The sequence below is a fragment of the Mercurialis annua genome, linkage group LG3 (assembly GCF_937616625.2).
Source record: "Mercurialis annua linkage group LG3, ddMerAnnu1.2, whole genome shotgun sequence".
In the NCBI taxonomy this organism is placed as follows: Eukaryota; Viridiplantae; Streptophyta; class Magnoliopsida; order Malpighiales; family Euphorbiaceae; genus Mercurialis; species Mercurialis annua.
The window spans coordinates 59,772,735-59,784,744 of record NC_065572.1 but is presented as its reverse complement, the minus strand read 5'-3'; the positions used below and the strand labels follow the sequence as shown (position 1 = coordinate 59,784,744).

The window sequence follows — 12,010 nt, the reverse complement described above, 5'->3', positions numbered from 1 at the left end:
TTGATTAAATTTTGTGATCAGAATATTCCTTTTCTTATGATATCGATAACTCGGATTTGGTAGTCTGTTACTATTGAGAGAATTCGTATAATTGCGGAAATCGACTGTCACGGCCCGATCCTCGGCGTCGAGACCGGCGCTAGGGAATGGGAGTGATTGCTCCGAAACCCGTAGCAAGCCTTAAAAACAAATTAAAAATCACTTAAATTTTTTTCGCGGAATTCAAATCATTTTCGAACATTTTAAAATCGCAGTTTAAAACATTCTTATAAAAATTACCATTTAAAACATGCACATAATTTTCTCTTTAATTATTGCATTTTAGTTTCAAAACCATTTCTCTATGGTTTAAAATGCATCTCATCATGCATACCATCTTACTATGGTAATTACTGCATTTCACTATGCAGGCCATTTCTCTATGGACTTAACTGCATTTCATTATGCAGATGCGCTCGCCGCATTTTATACTCGTGCAGTCGCTCGGACTTTCGCACAGCATTCACATATTACATATTATCAGAGTTTAAGCGTTATAATAAAATATAAAGCATAAATAAGTCCAACGACTACTAAGGTATCACCGTTCATTAATCTAGCTACTGCAACTCTAGACACGTAAAGGAAAGTCATTCTCACTTTATTCAAGCCAGGGATTTCCGGAACAAGAAATTGGAAATCCACACCTCAAACTACTCGCCTCTAAAAATATTAAATTCAACGGGGTCAGTTATAAAAACTGGTGAATGCGTACAACATGTACTAATAAACATTAATATGAAAGCAATGTATTTCAGATTACCGATTCATATGAAACCCTAACCATGATTCATGTTCCTATATGCTTTCAAAACAGGAAACATAAATATTCCACATCATTTCATCATATTCGGGTTAACCTTTTATGGCCGTATTTATTCATTTCTTTTTGTACTCTAACCCGTCAAATCTGATCATTCATCTTTTACGTATGTGAAGGTCTTTAGACTCTTTTCACCATACAACAGATTTCGGCAGTACATATATACCGTCGCCATTTCACTTTTTATAAGGTTCAACCTCTCAGATCTCGGCAGTTTCTCTTTACTGCCTTTGGTCGTCTATATTCCGTTGCCTCTGAAGATCTGTTCACACAGAGTCTAGGCCGTCGCCTGACTTTCCAGGCCGTCGCCAGGATTCACACAGTATATTCACATGCAACCCATTCTAAATGCAATAACGGTGATCACACAGCACTATTGCCGCCCAATAGTAAGCATGTTTCAATGAATCTAAATCGGTTTCAACACTGTGAATAGTTCATGCGATTTAAATTCAAAATAAAATAAAGCATTTGCAAATCATGTAAAGCAGTTCGCAATATTTTTAATACTAATATTTAGCAGTATAAGTTGTAAACACACTCACAGTACTCGCTTATTCCAAATATAAAAATATCACCCGTTGAAATATCAAAACCTTCGTTCGCCGGTTTCCGCGACAAAATTCGCTGGATCTAATTTAGAGATTAATCATTAATAAATGTATTAACTCTAAATTCTAGGATATACTCTAGACCGACTCAATCAAATAAACCACATAATCACATAACCAAATTTTATTCCAACTATCTCTTTCCGCGTCATCGTATTTTCTATACGATACACTCTATTCACATTAGTTTATTTAATTCATAAATAAACATAGAATTATAATTCCATTATAATTCTAACACATATTCAATTCACATAGTTTTCTAAAAATTCATTTTTAGAAAATCTCAACAAATATATCACAATTCAAAAATATCCAAAAATATTTTTCCGTAAAATATTTTTGACCCGGGGCTCGCCCCCCCCCCTATTTTCTGCCAAAAACATTTCGGCACTAACTGCTGCCAATGAGTTTAGGACTGAGCCAACATGCTCTATCCCCTCTACTCATATTCCGTTCACCATATTCCGGTGGTTTTGGCCGGAAAACTCAAAAACGCTAAAAACGCTTAAAAATCCATTTTAAGCCATTTTAACACCGAAATTCACCAAAAATAATTTCAAATACATTTTTAATTTCCATCTTGTAAAAACAGCAGCCCATAATTTTTAAAATATTAATTTCCATTATTTTAACCATTAAAACCGAAATAATGATTAATAACCAAAACCGATTATTAATCCTTCAAAACACTTCAATTAAATCACTTAAATTCCATAAATAATTATCATATGTATTTCCAGAAATTTTTCATGAATTATTTCTGTCCAGAAATTAAAATGACAGTTTTACCCTTTTTAACAATTTTAACCGAATAAACAATTATCAAAATTTAAACCCGGTTACTAAATCGCTAAAAATTAACCATCAACCATTTAATTAATATCAACCACAAATGTAACTCATCCAAAAATAAAATTATTTCCAGAAATTGAAAAAATCCCTTTATTTACCATTTTTAAGCTATTTTTAAGCTTTAAAACAATTAAAAATCGAAACCCAACTAATTAAATTAACACCCGAAATGTTTAACATTTTTAATCCACAAAAATTTCACTTTAAAGCATATATAAATCTCAACATATAGATCAGCCCAGAAATTAAAAATAATTAATTTAATTTCACGGAAAAATTATTTAAAACCGAAACCCATTAAAACAATTACTAAAACTAGTTAACTAACCATCAAACAACAATTTTAAACCATCCTAAGCATGTTTCTATAACTCAACTAACATCAGCAAATAAAAGTAAGGTTATGAGCTTGAGATTTCACCTTGATTCAACATGCAATTATAGATTAACAATCTACACGATATTCCCGACAATTTTCGTTAAGAAACTTTTGAGAGAAAATAAAAGAATAAAGCTTGGTGTTGTGAGTTATGGTGTATTCGGCACCCACAAAAATGAAGAAGAAGATTGAAGACTTGGGCACCAAGTTTATGTAGAGAAAATATCTAGATATTTATTTAAAGTTTCAATTATTTACAAGTTTGCCATTATGACATTCTTGTAAATAATTCGAACTCTAGGGGCAAAATAATCTCAACTTTACCAAATATTCAAAAACATTAAATCATATCATATGGGCTGAATTTAAAATATTTTTGGGCCTTTAAAAATATTTAAAATAATTATTTTGACGGTTTTTAGTGAAAAATCACAAAATTCACTTTTAACACGTAAAATTGCCAAAAATCAACTTAAGGCAAAACGCATACCAAATCACATTTCACACTTATAAATTCATCACGTGAATTTATTCACCATTTTCGAGGTCCTAATTAATTAAAATTGGACACTAGCGAAAATAAACACTAATAATTCTACGGGATATTACATTCACCCCTCCTTATAAGAAATTCGTCCTCGAATTTCAAAACAAACTATTACCTTGAGCAAACAAGTGGGGATATCGTTTCCGCATATCCGCCTCTGTTTCCCACGTACATTCCTCAATTGCACGGCTCCTCCAGAGCACTTTTACCATAGGTATCTCCTTACTACGGAGTTTCCTAATCTGGGTATCCACAATTTCTACAGGTTCCTCCTCATATGATAGCTCCTCGTCTATCTCAACCTCCTGAGGTTGAATAAGTCTATGAGGGTCAGGAATATACTTCCTAAGCATCGACACGTGAAACACTGGATGTACCTGCGACATCTCAGACGGTAATGCTAACTTATAAGCTACCGTTCCTATTCGCTCAATAACCTCATAAGGTCCTGCATACCTCGGCGCTAGCTTTCCTTTCTTTCCAAATCGGATTACACCTTTCATAGGTGATATTTTAAGAAACACAAAATCTCCAACTTGAAATTCTATATCCTTTCTCCTCACATCAGCATAGCTCTTTTGCCGACTAAATGCAGTTTCTAAACGTTGCTTAATCAACGGCACTTTCTCAGACGTAATCTGTACTATTTCAGCTCCTGTTAACTTTCTTTCTCCAACTTCTTCCCAACAGATTGGAGATCTACACTTACGTCCATACAATGCCTCATACGGTGCCATTTCGATACTCGAATGATAACTATTGTTATATGAGAACTCTACTAACGGTAGATACTCATCCCAATGGCCTCCGAAATCTAAAACACATATTCTTAACATATCCTCCAAAGTTTGGATAGTCCTTTCAGACTGTCCATCTGTTTGGGGATGAAACGCCGTACTGAAATCTAAACGCGTTCCTAAAGCCTCTTGCAGACTTTGCCAAAATCGGGATGTAAAAACTGATCCTCGATCTGACACAATTGACACAGGAACTCCATGTAAACTGACCACTTTGTCAATATAAATCTGTGCCAATTTCGCTGCCGTATAGGTAACCTTGATCGGAATGAAATGAGCCGACTTTGTCATTCGATCAACGATAACCCATATCGAATCAAAACCTCATTGCGACTTAGGCAATCCAACGACAAAATCCATGGTTATTCTTTCCCATTTCCATTCTGGTATTGGTAATTGTTGCAAAAATCCAAATGGTCTCTGATGTTCCAACTTCACTTGTTGACATATCGGACACTTAGCAACAAATTCCGCTATATCTCTTTTCATACCATTCCACCAATACATCTCCTTAACATCGTAATACATCTTGGTAGAACCAGGATGAACACTATACTTAGATCCATGTGCCTCCATCATAATCCTCTGTTTCAATTCCTCTACATTTGGTACACATACCCTTGTACCAATTTTCAGAATACCACCTTTCAAATTATACTCAGAGTTCATTCCCTTTTGAACTTCTGCAATAACATGCTTTAGTTGAGGATCCGTTGTCTGAAGTTCCTTAATCTGATCATTCAATGTAGGTTTAATCGTCATTTGAGCTAATAAACTCCCCAAATACGAAACCTCTAATTGAACTCCTTGATCAAACAACGAATGCACTTCTCTAATCATTGGTCTCTTCTCAACTAAAGTAACATGAGCTAAACTTCCTGCTGATTTTCTGCTCAACGCATCCGCTACTACGTTAGCTTTGCCAGGATGATACTGTATCGTACAGTCATAATCCTTTAGCAACTCCATCCACCTCCTCTGCCTGAGATTTAACTCTCGTTGATCAAATATGTATTTCAGACTCTTGTGATCAGTGAATATTTCGCATTTTGCTCCATATAAGTAATGTCTCCAAATCTTTAATGCGAAAATCACTGCTGCTAATTCTAGATCATGGGTTGGATAATTAACTTCATGCTTTTTCAACTGGCGAGAAGAATAAGCTATAACTCGTCCATGTTGCATTAGTACACATCCTAACCCGATCCTAGAAGCATCACAATAGACTGTAAGTCCATCACTACCAGAGGGTAATGCCAGAACTGGAGCTGTTGTCAAACACTCCTTCAGCTTCTGGAAACTCACTTCACATTGATCAGTCCAAATGAACTTCGCGTTCTTCTGAGTTAGCTTAGTTAATGGTGCAGACAACTTAGAAAAGTCTTGCACAAACCGTCTATAATAACCAGCTAAACCCAAGAAACTACGAATTTCTGTTACTGAACTTGGCCTTTTCCAATTCATCACAGCTTCAATCTTTTTAGGATCCACCTTAATCCCACTTTGAGATACTACATGTCCCAAAAATGCTACTTCTTCTAACCAAAATTCACACTTCGAGAATTTAGCATAAAGCTGATGATCTCTTAAAGTTTGTAACACAATCCTTAAGTGTTGCGCATGCTCCTCCTCTGTGCGCGAATAAATCAAGATATCATCTATGAACACTATCACGAATTGATCTAGAAACGGTTTAAAAATCCGATTCATCAAATCCATGAAAGCCGCTGGTGCATTTGTCAATCCAAATGACATCATCAAAAATTCATAATGACCGTATCTTGTTCTGAATGCAGTCTTTGGAATATCATCATTTCTGATCTTCAACTGATGATAACCAGACCTCAAATCAATCTTCGAAAAGTACCTCGCTCCTTGCAATTGATCGAATAGATCGTCAATTCTGGGTAAAGGATACTTATTCTTGATTGTGACCTTATTGAGTTGTCTGTAATCTATACAGAGTCTCATAGATCCATCCTTCTTCTTCACAAACAACACAGGTGCTCCCCAAGGCGAGACACTTGGTCGTATAAATCCACGATCAATCAATTCTTCTAATTGATCTTTCAACTCCTTTAGTTCTGCTGGTGCCATACGATACGGAGGTATCGATATTGGACTTGTACCAGGAACTAGATCAATACAGAATTCAATTTCTCGATCTGGTGGTAATCCAGGTAACTCTTCTGGAAACACATCAGAATACTCCGAAACTACTGGTACATCATTCAAACTTCCAACTTCCTTCTGAATATCTCGTACCAGAGCTAAAAATCCTTGACATCCTTTACTTAACATCTTTCTCGCTTTCAAAGCCGAGACTAAACTCTTTGGGGTTTCCAACTTCTCTCCCCGAATAGAGATAAGTTCAGTTCCAGGTGCATGGAACGTCACTATCTTCTCTCTACAATCCACATTCGCATAATGTCGCGACAACCAATCCATTCCTAGGATGACGTCGAATTCTAAGACATTAAGCAATAACAAATCCGCAAGCAATTCTCGCTCTCCAATTAACACAGGACACGACGGATACACTACAGTAACGTCTATGCTTTCGCCTACAGGTGTAGCTACTAACAATGGGTTTTGCAAAATCACATGTTGAATTCCTAATTTTAATGCAAAACTCGACGATACAAATGAATGCGTAGCACCGGGATCAAATAAAATTGATGCATCATGCGAAGATATTGAAAATATACCTTGCACTACCGCATTTGACGCATTCGCCTCTTGAGGATTATTCGCAAAAACTCTAGCCTGTCCTCCGCTAGCAGTTGCTCCAGATCCTCGTCCGCCTGTGGTCCTTCCTCCACCACGATTACCAAATCCATATCCTCTTCCACGTTGTCCATTAAACACATTCTGGTTCTGTGCCTGCCCAGACACTGCAGGATATACAGGTCTAGGTTGTTGAAACACTGGTTGAACAACACTAGCACTTGAACCTTGTGGTCCAGACATAGGACATTCTCTAGAGTAATGACTTTGTTGTCCACATGTGTAACATCCTCTAGTTGCCCAATAGCATGCTCCAAAATGCTTTTTCCCACAAGTTGGACATAGTGGTACCGTTCCTCCTGAACTCCGTCCACTAGAAATTGATCCAGAGGTACTAAACCTCCTATCTCTTCTATATTTCTTAAACCCCTTACGATATGGTCCAGCGAACCTATTCGTATTTGAACTCGCAGTTCCTTCTCTCACTTGCTCACCAGGAACAGTGATCCTTACAAATTGGATCAAAGTAGTTTCCATTTGGCGTGCACTATCGATGATTTGAACCAGATCCTTACTAACATCAGATAGAAATCCAATATATTCGGGTCCTAGCCCCTTAATGAACCTTGAATTCACCCTATCTCTATCCAACATCAGATCAGGTGTGAATCGACTCAATCTTGTGAACTCCTTCACAAACTCCTGCACCGTCTTTCCCATCTTATTCAAATTCAACAACTTCTCTCGATAATTCTCCGTTACTGAAAACGGCAGAAAGAATTCCTTAAATCGAGTGACAAATTCATTCCAAGTCATCTCTCCCATACTTGGTTGAATATGCCCTTGAAACCAATCCTTCGCAGATCCTTTTACTGACATTTCCACCATCAGTATAGACTGTCTTTCACTAGCATTAAGACGTCTAGCATTCATTTCTACTTCCTCTAAGAAATCTAATGCATCGTTCGATCCATCAAACTTCATGGGCTTGAGCCTCATGTAATCCATAACGAGATCACGATCAACATTATCACCAACTCTCTGCTGTTGATAATCCAACTGCTCTCTGTGCATATTTTTCACTTCCGCTTGATTCGTTTGCATGGCAGCTATGCCAGCTAAAAATTGTTCGAAATCAAAGCCCGGAATATTAAAATTTGGCCCACGACCTCGACCACGTCCACGTCCACGACCACGACCTTCGCCTGCTGCGGGTATCGCATCGTTATGAACGGACTCCTCATCATGAGCGTTCTCCTCATGAACATTCTCATCATGCTGATCAGCCATTCTGATCAAAGCACGTCGTCTATTAAGAATCTATCTAAGCGTTCTAATCGTATACTATCGCAACTAATCACCACAATCACACAATCTAAGCAAACATACAGACTCACTCCTAAAGCGAAGCTGAGAATATTTAAAAACAAATGATGACTTAACGAATGACATGACAGAAAAACTTATATGTTGCAGTAGACTCTATATTAATCTATCAATCCTTAGCTAGATTAATCTAATGCCATGATACCTAGGAATCAACAACATCATAGGGTTCCTTTCACATATTAGTATACCACCTTTACTATCAACCACTTTTCGACTATCACTCAGTCAGTGGAAATGATACCAACTTTCATTACTCCTTTCACATATTAGTAATGGTTTAAGACTATAAACCATCACTTTGATATCAAACTCAACAATGGCCCACTTCACGACCATTGCTCTGATACCACCTTTGTCACGACCCGATCCTCGGCGTCGAGACCGGCGCTAGGGAATGGGAGTGGTTGCTCCGAAACCCGTAGCAAGCCTTAAAAATAAATTAAAAATCACTTAAATTTTTTTCGCGGAATTCAAATTATTTTCGAACATTTTAAAATCGCAGTTTAAAACATTCTTATAAAAATTACCATTTAAAACATGCACATAATTTTCTCTTTAATTATTGCATTTTAGTTTCAAAACCATTTCTCTATGGTTTATAATGCATCTCATCATGCATACCATCTTACTATGGTAATTACTGCATTTCACTATGCAGGCCATTTCTCTATGGACTTAACTGCATTTCATTATGCAGATGCGCTCGCCGCATTTTATACTCGTGCAGTCGCTCGGACTTTCGCACATCATTCACATATTACATATTATCATAGTTTAAGCGTTATAATAAAATATAAAGCATAAATAAGTCCAACGACTACTAAGGTATCACCGTTCATTAATCTAACTACTGCAACTCTAGACAGGTAAAGGAAAGTCATTCTCACTTTATTCAAGCCAGGGATTTCCGGAACAAGAAATTGGAAATCCACACCTCAAACTACTCGCCTGTAAAAATATTAAATTCAACGGGGTCAGTTATAAAAACTGGTGAATGCGTACAACATGTACTAATAAACATTAATATGAAAGCAATGCATTCCAGATTACCGATTCATATGAAACCCTAACCATGATTCATGTTCCTCTATGCTTTCAAAACAGGAAACATAAATATTCCACATCATTTCATCATATTCGGGTTAACCTTTTATGGCCGTATTTATTCATTTCTTTTTGTACTCTAACCCGTCAAATCTGATCATTCATCTTTTACGTATGTGAAGGTCTTTAGACTCTTTTCACCATACAACAGATTTCGGCAGTACATATATACCGTCGCCATTTCACTTTTTATAAGGTTCAACCTCTCAGATCTCGGCAGTTTCTCTTTACTGCCTTTGGTCGTCTATATTCCGTTGCCTCTGAATATCTGTTCACACAGAGTCTAGGCCGTCGCCTGACTTTCCAGGCCGTCGCCAGGATTCACACAGTATATTCACATGCAACCCATTCTAAATGCAATACCAGTGATCACACAGCACTATTGCCGCCCAATAGTAAGCATGTTTCAATGAATCTAAATCGGTTTCAACACTGTGAATAGTTCATGCGATTTAAATTCAAAATAAAATAAAGCATTTGCAAATCATGTAAAGCAGTTCGCAATATTTTTAATACTAATATTTAGCAGTATAAGTTAAAAACACACTCACAGTACTCGCTTATTCCAAATATAAAAATATCACCCGTTGAAATATCAAAACCTTCGTTCGCCGGTTTCCGCGACAAAATTCGCTGGATCTAATTTAGAGATTAATCATTAATAAATGTATTAACTCTAAATTCTAGGATATACTCTAGACCGACTCAATCAAATAAACCACATAATCACATAACCAAATTTTATTCCAACTATCTCTTTCCGCGTCATCGTATTTTCTATACGATACACTCTATTCACATTAGTTTATTTAATTCATAAATAAACATAGAATTATAATTTCATTATAATTCTAACACATATTCAATTCACATAGTTTTCTAAAAATTCATTTTTAGAAAATCTCAACAAATATACCACAATTCAAAAATATCCACAAAAATATTTTTCCGTAAAATATTTAAAATAATTATTTTGACGGTTTTTAGTGAAAAATCACAAAATTCACTTTTAACACGTAAAATTGCCAAAAATCAACTTAAGGCAAAACGCATACCAAATCACATTTCACACTTATAAATTCATCACGTGAATTTATTCACCATTTTCGAGGTCCTAATTAATTAAAATTGGACACTAGCGAAAATAAACACTAATAATTCTACGGGGTATTACATTCACCCCTCCTTATAAGAAATTCGTCCTCGAATTTCAAAACAAACTATTACCTTGAGCAAACAAGTGGGGATATCGTTTCCGCATATCCGCCTCTGTTTCCCACGTACATTCCTCAATTGCACGGCTCCTCCAGAGCACTTTTACCATAGGTATCTCCTTACTGCGGAGTTTCCTAATCTGGGTATCCACAATTTCTACAGGTTCCTCCTCATATGATAGCTCCTCGTCTATCTCAACCTCCTGAGGTTGAATAAGTCTATGAGGGTCAGGAATATACTTCCTAAGCATCGACACGTGAAACACTGGATGTACCTGCGACATCTCAGACGGTAATGCTAACTTATAAGCTACCGTTCCTATTCGCTCAATAACCTCATAAGGTCCTGCATACCTCGGCGCTAGCTTTCCTTTCTTTCCAAATCGGATTACACCTTTCATAGGTGATATTTTAAGAAACACAAAATCTCCGACTTGAAATTCTATATCCTTTCTCCTCACATCAGCATAGCTCTTTTGCCGACTAAATGCAGTTTCTAAACGTTGCTTAATCAACGGCACTTTCTCAGACGTAATCTGTACTATTTCAGCTCCTGTTAACTTTCTTTCTCCAACTTCTTCCCAACAGATTGGAGATCTACACTTACGTCCATACAATGCCTCATACGGTGCCATTTCGATACTGGAATGATAACTATTGTTATATGAGAACTCTACTAACGGTAGATACTCATCCCAATGGCCTCCGAAATCTAAAACACATATTTTTAACATATCCTCCAAAGTTTGGATAGTCCTTTCAGACTGTCCATCTGTTTGGGGATGAAACGCCGTACTGAAATCTAAACGCGTTCCTAAAGCCTCTTGCAGACTTTGCCAAAATCGGGATGTAAAAACTGATCCTCGATCTGACACAATTGACACAGGAACTCCATGTAAACTGACCACTTTGTCAATATAAATCTGTGCCAATTTCGCTGCCGTATAGGTAACCTTGATCGGAATGAAATGAGCCGACTTTGTCATTCGATCAACGATAACCCATATCGAATCAAAACCTCGTTGCGACTTAGGCAATCCAACGACAAAATCCATGGTTATTCTTTCCCATTTCCATTCTGGTATTGGTAATTGTTGCAAAAATCCAAATGGTCTCTGATGTTCCAACTTCACTTGTTGACATATCGGACACTTAGCAACAAATTCCGCTATATCTCTTTTCATACCATTCCACCAATACATCTCCTTAACATCGTAATACATCTTGGTAGAACCAGGATGAACACTATACTTAGATCCATGTGCCTCCATCATAATCCTCTGTTTCAATTCCTCTACATTTGGTAAACATACCCTTGTACCAATTTTCAGAATACCACCTTTCAAATTATACTCAGAGTTCATTCCCTTTTGAACTTCTGCAATAACATGCTTTAGTTGAGGATCCGTTGTCTGAAGTTCCTTAATCTGATCATTCAATGTAGGTTTAATCGTCATTTGAGCTAATAAACTCCCCAAATACGAAACCTCTAATTGAACTCCTTGATCAAACAACGAATGCACTT

At 36.8% G+C, this 12,010-nt stretch overlaps 1 long non-coding RNA gene across 1 annotated transcript; it reads right to left on the bottom strand.

Annotated features, from left to right (window-relative positions):
* Window positions 1-377: 377 nt before the first annotated feature.
* On the bottom strand, window positions 378-1,537 carry LOC126671299 (uncharacterized). Its single transcript, XR_007638968.2, has 2 exons — window positions 1,408-1,537; window positions 378-700 (listed from the first exon to the last, which is right to left on the bottom strand). It is a non-coding gene; the product is annotated as an uncharacterized LOC126671299 (long non-coding RNA).
* Between the last annotated feature and the right edge of the window lie 10,473 nt (window positions 1,538-12,010).